The sequence below is a fragment of the Puma concolor genome, chromosome A3, assembly GCF_028749965.1.
Source record: "Puma concolor isolate L17-30 chromosome A3, mPumCon1.1.hap2, whole genome shotgun sequence".
Lineage (NCBI taxonomy): Eukaryota > Metazoa > Chordata > Mammalia > Carnivora > Felidae > Puma > Puma concolor.
The window spans coordinates 27,047,153-27,070,567 of record NC_141669.1 but is presented as its reverse complement, the minus strand read 5'-3'; positions in this window follow the sequence as shown (position 1 = coordinate 27,070,567).

The following is a 23,415-nucleotide window of genomic DNA, read 5'->3' as shown; positions in this document are numbered from 1 at the left end:
TAAAAATAGAACTACCCTACAACCCAGCAATTGCACTACTCAGTATTTGTCCAAAGGACACAGGTGTCCTGTTTCAAAGGGGCACATGCACCCCAATGTTTACAGCAGCACTATCAACAATGGCCAAAGTATGGAAAGAGCCCAAATGTCCATCGATAGATGAATGGATAAAGAAGATGTGGTATGTGTATACACACACACACACACACACACACACACACACACACACACACACACACACCATGGAGTATTACTCAGCAATCAAAAAGAATGAAATGTTGCCATTCACAGCTACGTGGATGGAACTAGAGGGTATGATGCTAAGCGAAATTAGTCAGAGAAAGATACCATATGACTTCACTCATATGAGGACTTTAAGACACAACGTATGAACATAAAGGAAGGGAAGCAAAAATAATATAAAAACAGGGAGGGGGACAAAACATAAGAGACTCTTAAATATGGAGAACAAACAAAGGGTTACTGGAGGGGTTGTGGGAGGGTGGATGGGCTAAGTGGGTAAGGGGCATTAAGGAATCTACTCCTGAAATCATTGTTGCACTATAGGCTAACTAATTTGGATGTAAATTTTTAAAAAGTTAAAAATAAAATTAAAAAAATAAAAATAAGGAAAGAAAGAAAGAAAGAAAGAAAGAAAGAAAGAAAGAAAGAAAGAAAGGTTAAATATCTTGTCCAGCATCACACAGCTAGTTAGTGGCAGAACCAGGCCTCATACTTAATCTGACTCCAATCACCCTAACCAGTAGCTTACATATCTCTCCACAATAAGTATTAATTATAGGTACTATTTAATGTCCTTATTTATCTTCCATCAAAATAAGTGCAAAACATCCATGCTATGTTATCCATTTTATAGAAGGAAACAGTGATACATGTGGGGAGCACCTGTTCCGTGTGTGTATACGTAGGTGTGTGCATAGTTAGGATTATTATCCATATCTTACACAGGGACTCTGAGACTCAGAATGATTTCCTGGTTGGAAGATGGCAAAATGTGGATTTAGAAGCCAAGTCCGTACCTAGTTTCGACTGCATACCCCACATGGCCTACCGGTGGGCTGTTCAATAAGCCCCCAACTGCCATCTGGAAGTCCATGCCCCTTGCCAGGGCTCTGGCAGCAGGTGCAGTGCAGGAGGCCAGGCGGAGAAAGCATGGATGCAGAGACAGCAACCTGGGGGGTGAAGGACATGGGGGTGGAGGCAGTGGGGGGTAACTTGGGGACTGAGCAGCCTGCTCCCTTGAGACCCTGGGGGGAAGCTGCCAGGGCAGGCAGTGCAGGAAGTGGGATGTGTATGGGTGGGACACGATCCTGGCAGGGAGAGGAGAGGCCATGTTAGAGCAGGATGGGGAAGGACTCTCCTCCCAGCCCCATGGCAGCCAGAAGGACAGTGTGGTTTATCTGCTGGAAAGGAGGGCGGAGGAGGCCACATCCTGTGGGCCGCTGCCCTGCCAAAGCCTGCTCTCCCTCCGTCAGTCCCACCTCCTTCCTTGAATCTCGTCTTCACCCAAGCCTGGCCCCTTCCCCTACTCCAGAAACAAAGAGAAAGCTGCTTCGGGGGCCACAAAGAGAGCCACCCTGCAATCCACCCAGGGCCACTTCTACAAGTTGTGTTCCTGTGTCTGCACTTCTCATATGGTTCTTGAGCAAAATCACACTGTCAGCAAAATGAAGGTCTTGCCTCTTCTCTCTGCCAGTTTGTGCAGAGTGTATTCTATTTTTGTTCCTGGGTGATCACCAGCAACTTTGGTTGTGATCAGAGGAGCTTTCCATAGACAAGACTATTAGCAAAGATGGACCAAGGAGAACGAAGTAGTAGGAACTCAGAGGGAAAGCCTGATCAAGGGATGATGAAGATGGGATCAAGCGTGAGAAGAACAGGACAACTGGGAGAAATTGCTGGACCAGATTAACTGGTACTCAACTCTTAGCTGAAAATAGAAACTCATCAGGAAAAAATCCCTTATGTGCCAGAATGTCTCTGGCTTTGATTCACAGCAGATGAAATGCAAAGGAAGAGAAATGGGGGCGCCTGGGTGGCTCCGATGGTTAAAGGTCCAACTTCAGCTCAGGTCAGAATCTTGCAGTTCATGAGTCCAAGCCCAGCATCAGGCTCTCTGCTGTCAGCACAGAGCCCGCTTCAGATCTTCTGTCTCTCTCTCTCTCTCTCTCTCTCTGCCCTTCTCCCTTTTTTTCCCTCTCTCTCAAAATAAATAAACAAACATAAAAAAAGAGAGAGAGCTTGGAGTGTTCACACAAGCATGGCAATTCTCACAGACGTGAGATGAGACACCTGCCCCAAATGCAGCCCCAGGAGGAAATGGTTGGTGCTAGAGAAACAGGAAGAAGTAGGTCCTGTACATGGTCCTGTACAGAAAGGCACTGAATAAGGGGAAAGGCAGGATAGAATTACAGCACAAAATATAAGCAAGAGTCCTTCTAGGGTGGATGTTTATAGCAGGTGGCGCAGGTAAGGATGAGGCTTTCTGAAGGCAACCCCACAACTACAAGCGAGTAATCACATCGACGGGGACTTGACCTATCTTTGTGTCTGTTGGAAGTCACATTTTGCTAAAACAGAGTTGCTAATAAAAATTTTTTGCGTTCGTAACTAACAATTTCGGCTCTCTCAGAAGGAGACACTGCCATCCTGGATATAATTTTAACCACTAGGAACAACCTGGTTTCTGTGCAGAAATTAGAGGGACCCTGAGAGAACATGACCATGTCCCATTTGGGCAAGGAAGGGGAATGTTACATAAATTCTAAGGCAATGCAATAATGAACAATTCCAGGGGAAAAGAAAAAGATAAGTAACATCATCAGCCAGGGTAGTCACACAGAAAGTTTCGCATCAACTCATATGTTTTAAAGGACACTTTCACAAAAGAAAATGAGAGACACATACCCAAGAACCAATGTAAAAGTAAAGGTTTTTAGGAAGGCTAAATCCTCAGCTAATGGGACAGGCAAAAAACATGAGAGATGTCACCAGAGAAACATGAGAAAAGATGTCCCATGACAGGTTCAGTTCAGAGACAGAGAATGGGATGGGAGAAGAAGGAAGGAGGGCAGGAAGAGGGGGGAAGGAGGGAGGAAGAGGAGGAGGGGAGAACAAAGGGAGAACGATAAAAGAAGGAAAAAGGAACGATAGGAAGTGACACGTTCAAGAAGATGCTGTAGTGTTAACAGGGGACAAAAAGTCCAACTTTACCAAATCCTCAAATTCAGTCTTCTGGAACAATGAGAACAGATTCTGAATTCTAAACGTGTGGCAAAGGAGACCATGCAAAGTCTTCCACACACAATTAGTGAGGGAATGAGAAAAATCTAATAAATGATTTCAAACCTCTAACTCCAGACAAATTATATTCCAGAGTCTAAAAAGAATGTGAAGATATATCCTCAGGGCCACTGAAAGTAACTTTGAGTAATCATGGAGAATGAGCAAGATGCCAGGAACCTTGGGAAATGTTCTATTTTGCAATACGTTGTTGGGGGAAAAAATAGACCCTGAAAATTAAAGATCCATAAGCAGGATGTGATTCTCATCAAGTCCAAAGGATTATGTGTGGTCAGAACATAATATTAAAAAAAGTTTTTTTAACGTTTTTTTCATTTTTGAGAGACAGAGTACAAGCGGAGAAGGGGAGAGAGAAGGAGACACAATCCAAAGCAGGCTCCAGGCTCTGAGCTGTCAGCACACAGCTCAACACAGGGCTCGAACTCACAAACAGTGAGATCATGACCTGAGCCGAGGTCGGATGCTTAACCGACTGAGCCACCCAGGCAACCCACATTTTTTTTTTTAAATGAAGGCTGTTGTCAAATTAGAGTCTTCCAAAAGTGAATGATCATTATGACAAGAAATGACAACCGTGCCATACGAGGAAAGTTAAAAGTAGCATATAGCACAGAAATCATAGATGAATAAGAAAGCTACCGAAGATTTCAAATGTGATCATGTACAAGGAGCTGTGGAATCATTTTATGTTTTCTTAGAAAACATAATTAGAACCAACAGTAAACATTTTAAGTAGGTGGATTTTTTCCCTTCACATGTAAAAGTATTTTCTGTCCATTCATTCATTCATTCGACAAGTATTTATTAAGCACATACTTTGTGCCAGATTCCGTGCTAAGCACTGAGGATACACGAAAAATGGAAAATATTAAAATATTTTCAAAACATTGTATTATCCTGTTCAAGAAAAAAATAAGTAGTTCCTATCTTCATTGGACTTCGAGTCTTCTGGAGGAAAACCCACAATAAACAAAACCAACAATAAGGAACTTACAGATCACAGCAAATGCAGATCATAGCAAAAGCCAGGAAGGAAGAATAAGGAATGAATAGGGAGTAACAGAGAGTACCTACTTGAAAGATGGTTTTAGGGAAAGCTCCTCTGGGGAGGTGACATCTGTGCTGAGACTCCTATGACAAGGGTAGTGTTCTGTGAACACTTTGGGGCAGACAGAACAGTGGGTACAAAGGCCCTAAGACTGGAAAAAGCTTGACTCATTCCCAGAATTGAAGGGAGCCTGGATGGGAAATGTGGTGCTCAGGAGAGAGGAAAACAGGAAATTGTGAGGTAAGGCTAAAGAGAGCGACAGCCATCAGAGAATAAGATTCCACCTGAAGGAATTTTTTTTTTTTCAACGTTTTTATTTATTTTTGGGACAGAGAGAGACAGAGCATGAACGGGGGAGGGGCAGAGAGAGAGGGAGACACAGAATCGGAAACAGGCTCCAGGCTCTGAGCCATCAGCCCAGAGCCTGACGCGGGGCTCGAACTCACGGACCGCGAGATCGTGACCTGGCTGAAGTTGGACGCTTAACCGACTGCGCCACCCAGGCGCCCCTGAAGGAATTTAAAATGTATTCGAAGATGTAAGGGAAGCCACTGAAAGTTTTGAGCAGGAAAGTCACATGATCTGACTGATGTACGTGTTCTGATGCATACACATTGCACATTATTCCAGCAGTTCTGTGTTTCATGAGTCAGCCCCAGGCCAGGGCGGAAGCAGAGAGAGCATCTAGGAGGCTACTGGAGCATTTAGATGAGGCAGCAATGTGAATTGAGGGTGTGGAGTCAGGTTGGGAAGAAGTTCATTCAAAAAATTTTGGAGGTACTGGAGACAGAATCTACTAATGAATTAAATATGGAGTTTGAACACCAATGGCTAGAATAATCCAAATGGCCATCCTGAATGGCCATCAGAAAGGGTGCAAGATGGGACCTGTAAGTGGGCTGACAGGAAGGACTGGATACACTAAGGCTGCATTTGATTCGATGATGATAACAGAACTCCTAAAAACATGCAAAGGTACCTGTTTCCCCCTGCAAGTCTACCAAAAGCTCCAGAAAATGGGCGTTAGTTGCAACCAGTTAGAACTCTCCATCACAAGCACTAGTAAATCATTTCTATGGAACTTACAGTGCTCCCGGGAAAACCAATACGAATACCAGCAAAATGGAATGTAAGCTTTTACTGTACGTACATGTATATATGTATATGATATATGCTCAGAGCTTATAAAACTGTAGACTTTTGCTCACAAGTTAAAATATAGAAGGCACCCATGCGTTCAATGCACATGATATACATCAATACGCACCAGAGACAAATACCACAAATGTTACCAAAGGCAGCATTACGTTCTCCTCTTGTTACAGCATCAGGAGAAATTCTCTCTTGAAAAGAGAGGTTTTGACATTTAATAGCTTTAGGAGTTTTTCATGTCAACATGGATCTCCAAAAATGAAACCTCTCATCCCTGTTTTGTTCCAAATAATCCCACCTTCCACCTATGAAAAATTCCTACCTTCAAGCGTCATAAATATTCGGGTACGAACAGCAGTGTCTGTGAGAATTCAATGGTGGCAAGGATGCTTTTCTAGAGAACATCAATCTTTACACAATAACCAGGACCAAACTACAGATAACTGTTGAGACTGGATCTGCCCCATGGTCAGCCACTTATGCTCCATCCAGTGGCCGGCAACAATGAGAACATCAAGGTTTAAACTCCAAATCACAACTTGACCTCAGCCACACCACTCACGCCATCTATAGTTACGCCACCTAATGAATCACTAACTGAATTAAGTTTCTGTGGGAACCTCACCCCGGGCCCTTTCCTCAACATTAGATTCATTTAACGTTGATTTTTCTTTGTCGGAAAGGAAAAAAAAAAAAAAAATAGAGGCGGAAAACACAAGCTGCAATGGGGGCCAGCAGGTGTGACTTTGCATGTTTCTGGTTGAGGGGTTCAGAGTGCAGTTTCAGTCCAACGGGGTGTTTTGTCTAACTGTCTGGGTTGTAATGCGTATGATCCCACAAACAATTTGTCACACCGCGGGAGTTGCATCTCTGGGGACAGAGATAGCTCATACCGTGTGGCAAAAATGAGCTGCCTTTGTCAATTAGTTTTCTTGGTGGCAGGTACTTCCTTAGACAAGACATCATGAACTCGTCAGAATCGTATGTCTATTGAGTGCTGGGTGATAACCTCTATCAGACAAAGACATGCCTGTTAAAAACCACAAAGTATAAATGGTTAAAGAGCTTTCTTTCACACAGTAGCCACTTCTGGATGGTTCTTTGGAGAAAACAATGTTTGAAAAAGAAAGATTTTACTACCAGATGCAGGTTTTGGCATAGATATCCTTAATGATGTTAGGGTCGGTCTGAAAGTATCTACTTTTGATTTTGTTCCCATTCAACATTTGTTTCATCCAGCTGTACTGGTGAACCGTCTTCAGAGAAAAGTGCACAATGTAAAAGATAATGGAGTCCATCCGTTGAACAAAACGCGGCAAAACAATGCAGTGTCAGTTAAGCACGCTCTCGTAGGAAGGATTCCGCCAAACCTGGAGCAGGCCTGTGGAGAGCTTCTCTTTTTGAAAATCATCCTACTGGCTTTCTGCTCATTTTTATCCACAAGAAAAAAATAATTATGAGCTTCTAAGTAATGAGAGCAAGAAGCCCAGGCAAAAAATTTGGGCCTGCCAATGTAGGGAAGCAAGAGAACGCAGAAAAATGACTTGGAGAAGAGGGTGCTGGGACCAGAAAGAGAAGTCTGGAAACGTGGAGGGTCAGGTTGAGAGGCTTTTTTTTTTTTTTTTAAAAATCAAGAAGAGATTCAGAGAATGCAAAAGGGAAAGAAAAACAGCCGGGTCCCTCTGGGAGCTCGCTTTTCCTGAGTCATAAAATCCTTCTGGTTTTCCTTGTCTGGAATCACTGTCCACAGTGCTAGAAACAAAGTGTTCTTATTTTCAGTTTTGAAAAGATAAACTGCAAAAACAATTTTAGGGTAGTTTTTGTACAGAGGAGAGAGATTTTTCTCTGCACCAAATTAATTAGGATATCAGGGAAGGGGATGAACTCTAGGGGAGGAAACCAGTGGTGAGGATTGTTCCCAAGGCTTTCGGTCATGGCTGTCATTCCACCAGCTTTCATCTTCCCAGGGAAACGGTTAAGAATATGTTCACTTTTGGAGCACCTGGGTGACTCAGTCGGTTAAGCGTCCAACTTCGGCTCAGGTCATGATTTCACCGTTTTGTGAGTTCGAGCCCCGCATGGGTCTAGCTGCTGTCAGAACAGAGCCCACTTTGGATCCTTTGTGCTCCCCCTCTCTGCTCCGCCCCCAGCTGTGCTCGCTCTCTCTCAAAATAAATAAATAAAATTTTTAAAAAAAGAATATGTTCACTTTTGTCAATAATGTAATACACTTACCCTGGTCAGCATTTTGTAACATATATAATTGTTGAATCACTATGCTGTATGCCTGAAACTCATTCATTCTAGGTCAACTATACCTCAACTAAATTTTTAAAAATTGAAAAAGAATTCAAAGAGTATGCTTGCTTTAGAGTCGATTTGACTGAATGGATCTGTAGTGAATATTTATGACTGCCTTCCTGCAGATCCAGAGGACTACTTGGCTCAGGCAAATTTTCTAAGGCAGAGCCGGCACTTTGATCTTCCGGGGGCTCTGACATCTGTTCTTGTCGGCCCCACATTCCTATGCTCACAGCAAGGCTTGTAGTAAGACCACGGAACAGCAATCTGAGGCCCCAAAACTTGTCCAAATCTAACAGAGCTGATATTTACACTTACTGAGATAATAGCATCTCACTAATGCAGGTGAAGAGGTGATCAGCCCATTTGGATTATAAAATATTCTTGGGGCACCTGGGTGGCTCAGTCGGTTAAGCGTCCCCCTCTTGGTTTCAGCTCAGGTCATGATCTCATGGTTCGTGGGTTCAAGCCCCATGTTGGGTTCTGTGCCGACAGCCTGCTTAGAGCCTGGAGCCTGCTTTGGATTCTGTGTCTTCCTCTCTCTCTCTGCCCCTCCCCCACTTGCACTCAGTCTCTTTCTAAATGTTAAAAAAATAATAAAATATTCTACGTGCTGTGGAACAGAGATTTCTGTTTTAGACATGAATCCTACATTTCTCAGGCTTGCTGGCCCTTGGATACAGTATTACAGCCCAAGTTATGATGGCGCTTGGCCCCCACATGGGACTTTAGCTACCAGCTCCTCCAAAGTTCTCTCCGGTTAGCAAACTGGTGTCGGGGTAGTAGCATCTCATGGTGCCCTGTGAGAAGCCCACCCTCGGTCACTAGCTCATCTTAGGCGACTGTGAGGTGCTGGTGCCCACTTTGAGAGCCCACTCCGAAGGGCCTGCCTTCCTCTGCAGAGCCCTCGGAATGCCAGAGCCAATCCGTTGATCAGGGAGGCTAGTGTGACCCACACACGAAATCTGACAGCCTGGGGCCAGAAGCCACCTGCTGGACTCCAAGCCTCCAAGATCTTTCATGAGAAACAGCACCAGCGGCCGCTGTCCTGAGCTCCTGCATGCGGGGATGCGTTTGGAAGCACCAGGACCACAGCAAGTTACAGAGAGTGAGGACTGTTTGGGGGAGGTAGGGAGGCCTCCCCCCCAATGCAGTTGGGAGATATGGCTCCGTGCCTGTCTCAGTCACCCACAGGCTGGCTGACCCGTACTGGTCACCTTGCCTCTCTAGGCCTCGTCAATGAAACCAGAGTCTAACTGAGCAGGTACCTTAGGTCCCTTAGAACTCTACATGCTCTAACAATTTTCCACCTTTTGATGAGAAAGCTTTATACATGTGAGGAAGGGAATGACAATTTTCTAAATTTATACAGCTTTAAAAAAAATCTTCTTAATGTTTATTTATTTTTGAAAGAGAGAGAAAGAGACAGAGCACAAGTAGGAGAGGGGCAGAGAGGGAGATACAGAGTCTGAAGCAGACTCCAGGCTCTGAGCTGTCAGCACAGAGTCTGATGTGGGGCTGGAACCCATGAATCGTGAGACCATGACCGGAGTCGAAGTCCGGCTTAGAAGACTGAAGCACTCCTGCACAGCTTTTAAAATATACACAAAACCTCAAGAGGAATGAAACCATGACCACACAAAAACTTGTGCATGAATGATCATAGCAGCGTTCTTCATAAGAGCCAAAACAAGTGGAAACAACCCAAATGTCAACTGATGAATGTGTAAACAAAATACAACATATCCATTCAATGGAGTATCATTTGGCGGTGCAAAGTAATGAAGGGGGCGCATGGATGGCTCAATCAGTTAGGTGTCCAACTCTTGATTTCTGCACAGGTCATGATCCCAGGGTCGTGGGACCGAGCCCCACATCGGGCTCTGTGCTCAGTATGGAGTCTGCTGAAGATTCTCTCTCTCTCTCTCTCAGTACCTTCAGAAGTACTGCAACATGAATGAGCATGGCTAAGTGAAAGAAGCCAGCACACACACATGCACAAAAAAGCTAGAAACAAAAGGCCACATATTGTACAATTCCATTTATATAAAATGTCCGGAATAAGCAAAATCAAAGGAGACAAAGTGGGTTAGTGGTTGTCAGGGGGTGCCTGGAAGCAGAGCATGGGGAATAAAGGCTAACGTGTCAGGGATCCCTTTTGTTTAATTTTTTCCTACAAATATACCACATTTTGCCTATCATCAATTCAGGGACATTTGAGTTGTTTCTGCCTTGGGGCTATTACTAATAACACTGCTATTATCATTCATCTAAAAGTTTTTGTATGAACATACGTCTCCAATTCTTGGGTATATACCTATGAGTCAAATTTCTGAGTCATACGGTAACTTTATATTTAACTTTTTAAGGAACTGCCAAACTGTTTTCCATGGTGACTGTACCATTTTATATTCCTAGCAATACATGAAGGTTCCAGGCCAACATCCATGCCAACAGTTACTTTCCATTAAAATTTCTTTATTGTAGTGTCTTAGTAGATGTGAAGTGGTATATCATGCAGTTTGATTTAAATTTCCTTGATGACCAATGATGTAGAGCATCTTTCCATCTGCTTATGGACCACCTGTATACTGGAGAAGAGTACATTCACATCTTTGCACATCTTTAAATTGGGTTATTTTTCTCTTTATTGTTTTCCTTAAGGTTTTAAGTAATCTCTATACCCAATGTGGGGACTGAACTCACAACCCCGAGATCAAGAGTCACATGCTCCACCAAATGAGCTAGCCAGGCCCCCCTTCTCTTTATTGTTAAACTGTAAGAGCCTTTCATATGTTCTCAATATTGGGCCCTTATCAGAGATAGGATTTGCAAATATTTTCTCCCATTTGGTAGGTTATCTTTTCACTTTCCTGATAATCTTTTTTATTTAATGTTTATTTTTGAGAGATAGACAGAGACAGAGACAGAGACTGAGTGGGAGAGGCGCAGAAAGAGGGAGACACAGAATCTGAAGCAGGCTCCAGGCTCTGAGCTGTCAGCACAGAGCCCAACGCAGGGCTCAAAGCCACAGGCTGTGAGATCATGACCTGAGCCAAAGTCAGACACTTAACTGACCGAGCCACCCAGGTACCCTATAATCTTCTGACATGCAAAAGTTTTTCATTTTGATGAAGTTCAATTTATCTTTTCTCCCTGGTTATTTGTGCTCTTGGTCTCATAGGGGAGAAACCATTGTCAAATCCAAGGTCACAAAATTTATACTTATGATTTCTTCTAAAAGTTTCATAGTTCCAGCTCTTCCATTTAGAGCTTTGATCTGTTTTGAATTGATTTTCATGTATGGTGTGAAGTAGGGTTCCAGATTCATTTGTTCACATGTAGATAAGCAGTTATCCCAGCACCATCTGTTGAGAAAACTATTCTTTCCCCCATCGAATGATATTGACTATATGGCTGAAAATCAACTAGCCATAGATGTATGGGTCTATTCTCAACTCTCGGTTCTATTCCATTGGCCCACATGCCTATCCTATGCCAGTACTATACTCTCTTGCTTCCTGCAGCTTTGTAGTGGATTTTGAAATCAGGGTGTATGAGTCTCCAACTTTGTTCTTTTTCAAGATTGTTTTGGCTATTCTGTGTTAAAAAATGTCAATACATCTTCCATCCACATTGTGAAACTGTTCTCTTTCTGAGAGGTGCCCCACAGAGAGAAGTAAAAAGAGCAAACAATGTTTTAATACCTTTACCTTTAGGCTCTCACTTGTCTCATTTGGCTATACTACTTGGTCTTAAAATGCAAAGGGATCTTTCTCTTTCTCCACATTTCACTTCATTATCCCCATGGACTTGTACAATATTTCTCTATTTGTAAAACCCAGAATCCACATCCATATAAACATGGTAAAAGTTACCTATGGTCCCTTTCTGCCAATGTCCTGCTTCCTGGGCAAATTGTGTGAGGATTCCAAAGGGTTGGAATCCCTTAGAGTCTTATATTTCTCATAAAGAACAAGTTTAGGCCTTTGGCCAATTATTTCCATTGGATCAATGTCTATAAGAAGTTTAACTCTTTCTAGAGGATTAAAACAAACAGCAAACAACAGTTACAAAGTGAAAGCAAGTAAAAATCAGAGGGGTGTCTATTTTAAGAGTCAGAGGCAATGTACATTTCTGAAAATTAAATATCTGTTTCTTTTTATTTGAAATCAAACAGAAATAAAGTTTTTCAACTATCCAGCCTTCACAGGTAACATGTTATATGGCCATAGACCCTGGAAACAAGTGGTGTGTTTGGCAAAATAGAAATGTGTGTTTTTCTCTGAGAACCGATCTTACAGTCTATACTCCTGCCCTTTTTGTTTCTGATAAAGATGTTCATCTACAGATAAATATATAAGTATAACAAGGGATTTCAAGAATGTTACGGAAAAGCAGTAGGTAGTTCGCTGATCTGCTATAGGGGCACACAAAGCACTGAGTGCTTTCTGAAAGTTATAAGTTTAACAGCTATATTGGGGGCAATAGAATTGGTTCTAAGGGGCTTTTCTGCTTTAATTGGCTTTTTTAGAACTTGCCGGAAGGCCCACAGAACAGCAGCCACACAAGAGCGGAGCAGAAGCCCGGGGAAAACCTGCTGCTTCAACTGCTCCCTAAATCCTTCCATCCTTGAGTGCAGAACTCACCCCCACCCCATTAAAGGAAGAAATCAAGTTCTGGATGCAAGGCCTGTATTTATTGATTTTATTTATTTATTTTTATTTTATTTTATTTTTATTTTTTGAGAGAGAGAGAGAGAGAGAGAGAGAGAGAGCAGGGGTGGGGCAGAGAGAAAGGGAGAGAGAGAAGCCCAAGCAAGCTCTGCACTGTCAGCACGGAGCCTGACATGGAACCTGATCTCACAAACTAGGAGATCATGACCTGAGCCACAAAGTAAGAGTCAGATGCTCAACCAACTGAGCCACCCAGGCTCCCCACAAGGCCTGTATTTAAAGAGGCCCTGAGTTTGGGCAGCTGTGAATCCTTTATTCCTTTATCCTCCATAATAGAAAGAGCTCTCAAGAAATTCTCAGAGATGAGGGGCTCCTGGGTGGCTCAGTCTGGTTGAGTGTTGGACTCTTGGTTTCAGCTCAGGTCATGATCTCACGGTTTTGTGAGTTTGAGCCCCACATCAGGCTCTACGCTGACGGTGCAGAGCCTGCTTGGGATTCTCTTTCTCTCCTTCTCTCTACCCCTCCCTCACTCACGCTATCTCTGTCTCTCTCAAAATAAACTTAAAAAAATTAAAAAAAGAAATTCTCAGAAATGAAAATCACTTTAGCTGAGGAACTTCAGTTGGGAGAGATGGGATGCATTCGGTTTAAAACAGAAAACATTATGAGAGACCACAAATCTGTAAACCCATAACCTCATGGGACAATTACACGGGATAAAACATAGCACAGCCTTAGTTTATAAATATATGCTTCAAATACCAAGTCAAGTGCAAACAGACTAGCATGAGCTGGGGAATTTAATATTATTACCTAATCCTTAAGAGTAAAAAAATAGGTAAAGTGTTGTAGTTGCCACCCCAGTTGTAAGGTTAGGACGGATTTAGAGGGAAAAAGGTGTATTTTTAGATTGTTTCATAGGATATCCAATAATATGGCAAACATTGGGATCAGATTTGATGACAATAATACTGGCCACGAGAGAGCAGCAGATGGTGTGATGCTAAACATGTTTTGGGTGTGTCTCATTATTAACATATTCTGGAATAGCAAAGAGAGGTCAATAGAGGTACTGACCACTACTATTTCATAGTAGCTGTAGACCTTGGTTTGCTGCTCTGTGGCCATTTAAACTCTTCGGCTTGAAATTTTTTAAGGTCCTTTTTCGTCCTTCCAACTTTGACCATATCACACTTGCAAGTGTAGGGGTTGAGCTCTCTCAGAGATGGGAGCCCCTCCAGCCTTCCATCCAGATTGCCCATTGGCTGCAGGCTGACACTCACCCAAGAAATTTTTCCTCAGGGGTTTGTCTTTCTGAATTCTTTCGAAAACCACACTCCTAGAAATAAAGTCAAAGGAGACCAGAAAAACCAGCCTGCTTGGGAATGACCTTCAACTGTGGATGGCAATCACTACAGGGCCCAAAATAGCATATTATTCTTCATCTCCACAGGAAAATGTCAGACTGAAATGCGCTAACACCGTAGGAAGTTTTTACATTAAACATAAACCAAAAGCTTCCTAACAACCACCACAGGTTTGCTCTGATGTCACACAGAGAAGGTTCTAGAACTTCTCTTCAAACCACTGACACATGATGATGGGGTCTGTGAGGTTTATAGAGGCCTGTTAAATCACATGGAAGGCCTAGAACTGTGCTGTCCCGTATAGTTGCCATTCCATATGTGGCTGTGGAACCCTTCAAATGTGGCCAGGGTGACGGAAGCATTGGGTTGTCCGTTATACATCACTTCAATTAAATTATTTTTTAGATTTTTCAATATGTATTTTTGAGAGAGACAGAGCATGTGTGGGAGAGGGGCAAAGAGAGAAGGAGACACAGAATCCAAATCAGGCTCCAGGCTCTGAGCAGAGCCCGGCATGGGGCTCGAACCCATGAACTGTGAGATCATGACCTGAGCCAAAGCCGGATACTTAACCGGCTGAGTCACCCAGGTGCCCTGAGGGAAAAAGTGTTACATTCTTATTGGACAGTGCTAGTCTATAGGACAAGTGAAGATCTACAAATGCAGGAACAGCAAAGCTGCGGCAGGCCCAGATGGGAGAAGTGTTTGGGGCAGGAGTTAGAGAGCCCATTATTTCTTTGGGTTTTGTCCAAGGGCCTAATTTCTTTCCAACAACTGTGAAAACTGAAGATGTTTAACGTTTGAATTTTTTATTGTGCAACAATGTGTAAAATGTTCATATTTTGCCAACTGGCCTTCCACCCCTGAAATAAATTCTTCAACTAGGGAACAGAATAACTTTCATGCACAAAGGTCTGGGGCAGCTTTGCTTATCCTGCAGGCCCAGAATCTTGGGCAAACTTGGAGTTACTGCCCTCGCTAGTCCACAAGTCCATTCGGGCCAAGTGCTGTCTGCAGGCTGAATGAATAACCTCTGGTTTATACTGGCACTACAATTTTTCAAGTGTAGATGTAGCCGTGATTAATGAAATGTAAGTTCATTTTAACGTGTTACTGATTTCGGAGTAGTTCAGCGGTCATTGTGTATTTTCCCAATCAAAAGAATCTCACAGCCAGCTGCTCACACCTGGGGCCCGAGGAGCGTTGGGTCTTTGCTAGCTCATTTGGTGTGCTTGTGCAAATTAGAGCAAGGCACGCCAGGGGCTTCAGCCCTGACGCATCCCCACTGTCCGACCTGCAGGGCAGCTCGCCGCAGCCCTGATACATTTTACATTCAAAAGTTCTTTACATTTGAAAAGGCTTCACTATATCCTGAAGAATACCCAACAACTAGCAAATAAGAAACGGATGCTCCCTCTCCACCCACCCTCGCCATTGTCCAGGGCCAGAGCTCATGCTTTTGCCCTGGAGGCTGGTGACGTATGCTCCCGCGGGTCCTGGCCAGGTCCCAGGGCTTCGGTGGGCGCACCATTGGCACTCACACCGTCCGTCCCCATGGGCACCACAGTTCCGTTGCCCGAAACGTTCTGCAAGGAGCAAAGTTGGAAGGAAATTGGACTCAGGATCCTTTGACCTTTGACCTAGGAATTCACAGAGGAATTTTAAAAGTTGCTATTTCTTCAGAATGCATTAGAATTATTTAAATTTAGACCAGGGCTTTTTTTTTTCTTTAATGTTTATTTATTTTTGAGAGAGTGCAAGCAGGGGAGGGGCAGAGAGAGGGGTACAAAGGATCTGAAGCAGACTTGGCGCGAACAGCAGTGAGCCTGATGCGGGGCTCGAACTCATGAACTGTGAGATCACGACCTGAACCAAAGTCAGATGCTCAGGCGACTGAGCCACCCAGGTGCCCCTAGACCAGGGCGTATTAACCTTACCATTATTGACATTTTGGTAATTCTTTGCTGTAGGGCTGTCCTGTGCATTATAGGATCCTTGGCAGAATGTCTGGTCTCAACCCATCAGATGCCAGTAGCACCCCCCTCCCAGTTGTGAATCAAAACTGTTTCCAGACATGGCCAAATGTCCCCTCGAGGGTGAACTTGCCCCCGTGGAGAACCACTGATTTAGAATATCAGAACGTCATCTGTGACATTAGCTTAATTTTACACTTTACATATGACTGCTGCAAGCATGTGGACTTTGCCGTCTGACATACCTGACTTCAAATTCCGACCCACACGTTACTAGCTGTGTAACCTGGACCAGGTTGCTTAACATCTCTGTACCTCGATGCCATCACCTGTAAGATGGGGCAGTACTATGCTGTCCTCATAGGTAGGCTGAGAGGATTAATGAGCTAAAGCTCCTAACAGATGGTCAATAAAGAGCAGCTAGTGCACTCCAAAGCCCCCCTGTGCACTGGCCAAACACCAGATATCTGTGGATTTACCCAACATCAAGCCTATTTCCGGTCTCTGTGTTACTGTAGCAACGAAGCACCAGACTCTCAAGTCAGGATACTAGGGTTTGAAAGGGCGGGACTACGCCGGCCGGCTCCATCTTGTTCTGTGTCCTTCACCTTGACCACGCCTCCTCCCCTTGAGTAACCTCCCGCTCACCCGTTCAAATTCCCGATCAAAACACGCCTGGCGACCTGCGTAAGAGGACTCCGACCCTTCCCCAGCCAATCGGCTGAGGCCACAGCCATTACCTCACCAACTGCCCCTAGGCCCCAATAAAACCTTTGTCCTTTTGAAACTCGCTCTCTCTCTCCCCGGTATCTCACCGCTGCCTCGGTGCAGGTAGGGGATTGAGCTCGAGCTAGCTCGAATAAAGGCTCTTTTGCTTTTGCATCGGACTCAGCTCCCTGGTGGTCTTTGGGGATCACGAATTCTGGGCATAACAGGTTCACACTCCAGTTGCAATCTGGAATGAGTCACTTAACCTCTGAAGCCACAGTTTTCAAAAGAGAGAATCACTCTCCCTCATGAGGTTGCGAGAGGACAAAGTCACACATTCAGAGGCTGAGCATATTAATCGCCGTCAGGTGCTGCTAGCCTGCACCCGACTACTGGTAAAAACAAAGGAAGATGTTTTATAAAATTGCAACGAAATCACAGTCTTTCTCAACCTCCCTCCTCTGCTGCTGCCCCACCCCACACCACCCGACCCCGCCCTGGGGAAATCCGCTGGAACCCCAAAGCCCTCACACCTCATTTTGGGATCACATCAGTTCCTCATGGGTACCTCTTGGAAACGATCTTCTCGTTTCTGGAAGTTCTCAGTCTCCGCTGCCTGAGCTGTTCCCAGGCCCACTCTGAGGACCCCCAGGCTCGTGCGGTGGGGAAGCCCGATTTCCTAACGCTGCAGTCTGCCCCGCGGCTCCAGGGTCTCTGCCATTTCAGTGACCCCACCTGTGAAATTGGAGCAAGGCGAGCATCCGTCCCTCCAGGAAGCTTTGAGTCACTTGGGACTGCAGGTGCTCCTTATTTGTACTCCGCTGGGCATTTCTCTAATCATTGTAATTCCACCGCGCTTTATTTATTTTTTAATGTTTTATCAACTTTTGAGAGAAAGAGCGCGAACAGGGGAGGAGCTGAAGCCGGCTCTGCGCTGACAGTAGCAAACTCAGTGCTGGGCTTGAACTCACAACTGTGAGCTTATGACGTGAGCCGAAGCCAGACATTCAACCGACTGAGCCACCCAGGTGCCCCTAATTCTACCTCACTTTAAAATAAACTGGCTTCAGGGCGCCCGGGGGGCTCAGTCGGTTAAGCATCGGACTTCGGCTCAGGTCATGATCTCATGGTCCGTGAGTTCGAGCCCCGCATCGGGCTCTGGGCGGATGGCTCAGAGCCTGAAGCCTGCTTCTGATTCTGTGTCTCCCTCTCTCTCTGCCCCTCCCCCACTCATGTTCTGTCTCTCAGAAATAAATAAGCATTAAAAATTTTTTTTAAATAAACCTGCTTTTTCTTTTAAATTTTTTTAATGCTTATTTATTTTTGAGACAGAGACAGAGCATGAACGGTGGGAAAGTCAGAGAGAGAGGGGGAGACACAGAATCCGAAGCAGGCTCCAGGCTCTGAGCTGTGGGCACAGAGCCCGACGCAAGGCTCAAACTCACAGACCTTGAGATCACAACCTCAGCCAAAGTCGAAGGCTCAACTGACTGAGCCACCCAGGCACCCCAACCTTCTTTTTCTAAACCATGAACTCCCTTAGGTCAAGGATTCTAGCCTATAGATGTGTATATCCCATGTCATAATTCTTGCCACAAGGCAAATCCTCAAGGAACATGTTTTGAACAAATGAGTTGGGGAGTGTGGGGCATGCGATCACTTGGAAAGCTCTAAGTGTGACAGGGTGGGGTTTCTTCCCTCCTCATTCTCCTCTTGCCTCCACTCCCATTCTCTGCTGGGAAAATATCTTTTGTAAGAAGATGCAGAGAAAAAGGGGCGCCTGGGTGGCGCAGTCGGTTAAGCGTCCGACTTCAGTCAGGTCACGATCTCGCGGTCCGTGAGTTCGAGCCCCGCGTCAGGCTCTGGGCTGATGGCTCAGAGCCTGGAGCCTGTTTCCGATTCTGTGTCTCCCTCTCTCTCTGCCCCTCCCCCGTTCATGCTCTGTCTCTCTCTGTCCCAAAAATAAATAAACGTTGAAAAAAAAAAATTAAAAAAAAAAAAAAAAAGAAGATGCAGAGAATGAAACTCTGTTCATGTAATAACTCATGGATACTGTGCAGCAAAGAAGCTAATATTTGCACAATAAACATGATTTGATCGGGGGGCGGGGGATCTGGTTTCTCTGGGAAGAACCTAATGTATCTGCTGCTGCCCCTTTGGGCTGAATATATGTGACTCAGGACAGGGCCCTGGGAAGGGTGGGTCCAAAAGGCAGAGGGGACTGTGGGGTGATAGGGCCACAGGGAGAAGGGAAATCCCAGGTATCCTCCAGGATGGACTTCGATATGGGCTGGCAGGCAGCACCCTGATGGGAAAGGAAACCAGTATCTGGCACCATCCCCTAGGCTCTGTGAGTCTTCATGCATAAGCACCTAAAAGTAAGATTTTTCTTTCTAGAAATCACCAAGCCTGAAACTTACCACCGTCACTTAAATAACCAAATAACCTGACATGAGTAAGAGATTGCAGTCAGAAAACAAAGTTGGTATTGTGGTTTATCTGATGTGGTTCAGAACCGCCAGGGTGTCCTTTTGGGTTATATTTAGAGAGTGATGGTTTTGTTGATATCTCCAATCCACAAGACCACAGTCACAGCCCTCTTGCCACAATTTATACCCAAGTCAAAACTTAGATGCCTAGTCCCAGTCTCCTTCCTCCCCACTTGCAAAAATGAGAAAGTTTGTAATTTTACTGGAGGTCAGGTAGATGAACCAAAAAGTTTCATGGCATCGTGGCAAGGACGGTGGAGTAAGAAACAAGTCCTCAATGAACTCTGCCAAGAATTTGCAGTGTGACCTTCCTAACGTCACAACTCTTCCAGACTTCAATTTTCTAAACACGTTCAATGGAGCTATTATTACTTATATGGAGTTCACAGGGATGTTATAAACTGTTAGATTCAAAAACATATCAAATGGTTAGGTGCTATGCACTTTCAAGATACTTCTGCTACCAGTTTGGTAAATAACTAATGTGTGAAGGCTCCTATTCATTCTGTGGGCTATATATTAAGTGCTTAATTACAGCAGTTGCTAAAGTATTGGTGAAGAGCCAATGGTGGGGGGGGGGGAGCGTCATGGGGGTGGGCAAGAGGAAGGAATATGAAAATGAGAATGAGATGTTCCTTTGCTTCAAGGATCCCCTCTCCCAGGAGAGACAGAAGCGCTAAGTTTCAGGCAGAATGAGTCGAACACCAAAGCAAACAGACGAAGCGCCCTTCTCCCACGTGTATGGCTGCCATTCCCACGCCGGCAGATACTGAACTCTTGGGAAGCCAGTGGAGGTACATGGATTTGGGAGAGTAAACTCTATTCATTACAGTTCTTCTTTTGATGTAAGTTGTATCCAGAGTTAGACTAGTTAAGCAAGATGGTTTTGCAGCTATACAGAGAACCTTACGGTCAGTAGGTCTGATTCAGAAAAAAAAAAACCCAAAATCCATTTCTTCTCAAGCAGAGATGAAAGTGATCAGCAACAAGCCCATCAGGGATGCACGAGGCACTATCTACCTGGTGGCTTGCAGCAATATTTTTGCAGGATGGACTCAGGCACCTGTGTGAACAACAACAACAAAATACAGAATGTGTTCAAAGACTGGGAAACCAGAGGGAACAAAGAAAGGCCATTTGGGAAAAGTGCTGCAGGTCTTTGCGAAATAGTCTGAGCTCTCCTTGGAGGCCCAGGGAAGATGGTAGACAAGGTGAATCTGGTCTTCTCCACTGCCTAGCACTCGCTGGGCCTCAACAGCATCTGCAGTCCTTGGGACTAACCCAAAGCTTCAGTGGAGAGAGTGGTGAAAGACCCCCCCCCCCCCCCCCCCCGCCTCATCTGCCCACAAATACTTGTCACATCCCAGTCATTTCAGATCCAGGGCTCCTCACCATCTCCCAGTGATCAAACGATGACTCCAAGCTCAGACATTTTGGTTGGGAACATCTGTTCCCTAACCTCCCTGAGTTTTCATTTGCTCCATTTCAACTTGTAATTTTGATCTGGTCTCTGAAGCTTGCCCTAAAGCTCCCTCTTGGGTGTGCTCAGGACCATTTATAGATGGAAGTCCTGTGCAGCTCTTGATTGTCTGTCAGTCAAGCTCTTAGCAGGGACTGATAGGTCATAAATGTCTGCTGTGGGAATAAAGCTTAACACATATGTTGTCCTTTCCAGCATTCCTTCAGTTATTTTCAGGGAACACCCTTTTGTTCTAAAGTAGTACATCAGCTGGGACCCAGCCTTCCACACTGCTTTAGAAGCATGCCCTTTGGGTCTGTGTCATTCTCTTCCTCCTTCTCATGTACATTGCCTATTCCGCAGTCCTTGTCTCTAGAATAGCATCTAGAAAACTGGTAGTGGTTGCACATGCACACCAAAACCCCAGGCTTTTAATTCAGATTGAAAGGAAGAGCCTCAGTGTTTGCTGTATTAGATTCCTATGCCTACTCTAACAAATTATCACACACTTGGTGGCTGAAAGGTCAGAATCTACAATCAGGTTACTGAGCCAAAATCAAAGTATTAAGAGGGCTGCACACCCTTTGAAGGCTCAAGGGGAGAATCCTTTCCCTGTCTTCTCCAGCTTTTAGAACTGTGTTCCTTGCATTCCCTGGCTTTGGGCTCCTTACTCCATCTTCAAAGCCAGTAGTGTAACGTCATTGTTCAATGCCCTGTTTCCTTCTTCTGAGTCAAATCTCCTTTCACTTCCCTCTTACAAGGACACTTGTGATTGCATTTAAGGGCCACCTACTCTGGCCCCTGGCTGTTCCCTCCTCTTCCCACCTCTTCACCTGCACATTCAAGGGCTCACATTCACATGTGGACACGGACCCATGCCTCCCTTCTAAGCTCCATCCTCCCTCCCCTATAAAGAGCTGCCCCTCGGCCACCCTCAGGCCTAGGGTTAGTGTGGGGAAGTAGGTTTTACTTCCATAAATGGGCTAGAAAAATCTTAGGGTGGAAAGCTGCCACCACGGGGCAAAAACGCTATCGAGATATTGTAATGGAATCACGAGTAACTCGTTATATCACCTGCAGGAAATTACTTTCTTTTTTTAAATTTTTTTTTTCAACGTTTTATTTTTTATTTTTGGGACAGAGAGAGACAGAGCATGAACGGGCGAGGGGCAGAGAGAGAGGGAGACACAGAATCGGAAACAGGCTCCAGGCTCTGAGCCATCAGCCCAGAGCCCGACGCGGGGCTCGAACTCACGGACCGCGAGATCGTGACCTGGCTGAAGTCGGACGCTTAACCGACTGAGCCACCCAGGTGCCCCTCTCATTTTCATTTCTGCATCCACTCTCTTGCTGGACAAGAGAGAACTTCAGACTCATAGTCTGCAACAGGTTAGTTCATCAGCAGCACTACTTGACAGGCAGACTAGAGAAAGGACTCCCTGATTCTCTGGTGAAGAGCTACTTTTAGTTGGGTTTTAAGATTGTCCACTCTGGCACACCTGGGTGGCTCAGTTGGTTGAGCGTCTCTTGATCTCGGCTCAGGTCATGATCTCACCAATGAGCCCCACGTTGGGCTCTGTGCTGATAACGTGGACCCTTCTTGGGATTCTCTCCCTTTCTCTCTCTCTCTCTCTCCCTCTCTCTCTCTCTCTCTCTTACTTTCTCTTTACCTCCCCTGCTCACATGCTCACCCTCTCTTTCTCTCTCAAAATAGACGTTTCAAAAATTGTCCACTCTACTGGGGACCTATATTTTTGGTTAAATGGTAAAATACCATTAAAATGTTTGAGAAGTATCAAATTGCCATAGAAAGTACTGAAAATTTACTCTTACTTTCTGTATTTAGTTTACCATGGACCAGTAGTACACAGGCCATACTTTGTGTACCACTAACTAGAAGATGAATGTGGGTGAACCAGTGTTCTGTGCTGTAACGGCAGGTATTTATTATTTGGTGTTTCCAGGGGACAAGAGTCTGTGCATGGCTTAGCTTGGTCTTCAGCTCAGGCTCTCACCAGGCTGTAATCAAGATGTCAACCAGGGCTGGGAGACTCATCTGAGGCTCAGGGTCCTCTTCCAAGCTCACTGGTTGGTGGCAGAATTCAGTTCTGTGAGGCTGCAGAACTAATGGCAACTTGCTTCTTCAAGGCCAGGAGGAAAATTTCTCATTAGGAAGGGCTCAGTCCCCTATTTAAGGGATTTCACCTGATTAGGTCAGACCCACCCAGGACAGTCTCTCTCTTGATTGATAGGAATCTTGGGTACCGTCTTAGAATTCTTCCTACCACATTGGACTTAAAGTGGCACATCCTTTGTCTCTAGGACTCTTTCCCTCATGAAGAGAGGAAGGCCACAGTATGACCCTCAAAAGCTCAGGGCCCAGGGCAGGGGCCCCCCCATGACCCAGTTTCATAGGATTAGAATTGTGTCAGCAACCCCTTCAAAAGTCCAGAAGCCAATGCAGAAAGACACTCCTCCCAAGGACTATTTGGTTGCTTTCCTTTCAATATTTCTTGCTTAACACAGGATTTCTCACAGCTGTATGAAATCTGTATTTCATAATTCTGAAGTTGCCAATAGTTTGTTGCTTAGAGACAAACATTATCAATAAGAACTGCAGAGCTCTAATTCCATCTCTATCAGAGGCTGGGAATTCACTTGGGCTCCTTGTTTACATCACTGTGCCTTCCTAGAAATCACTGCAGGAGTAGCCTCTGAGCATCATTCTGATTCAATACATGGTAATATTGCTATACACACCATGGGTGTATGATGCAAAATGACTGGTTTATTAAACAGGCAGTTACACATTCAAGTGAATTTTGGCCTTCAATGTAATACTGTTAGAAGACCATACTCAGCGTGCTTGGGTGGCTAAGTTGGTTGGGCGTCCAGCTTCGGCTCAGGTTGTGATCTCA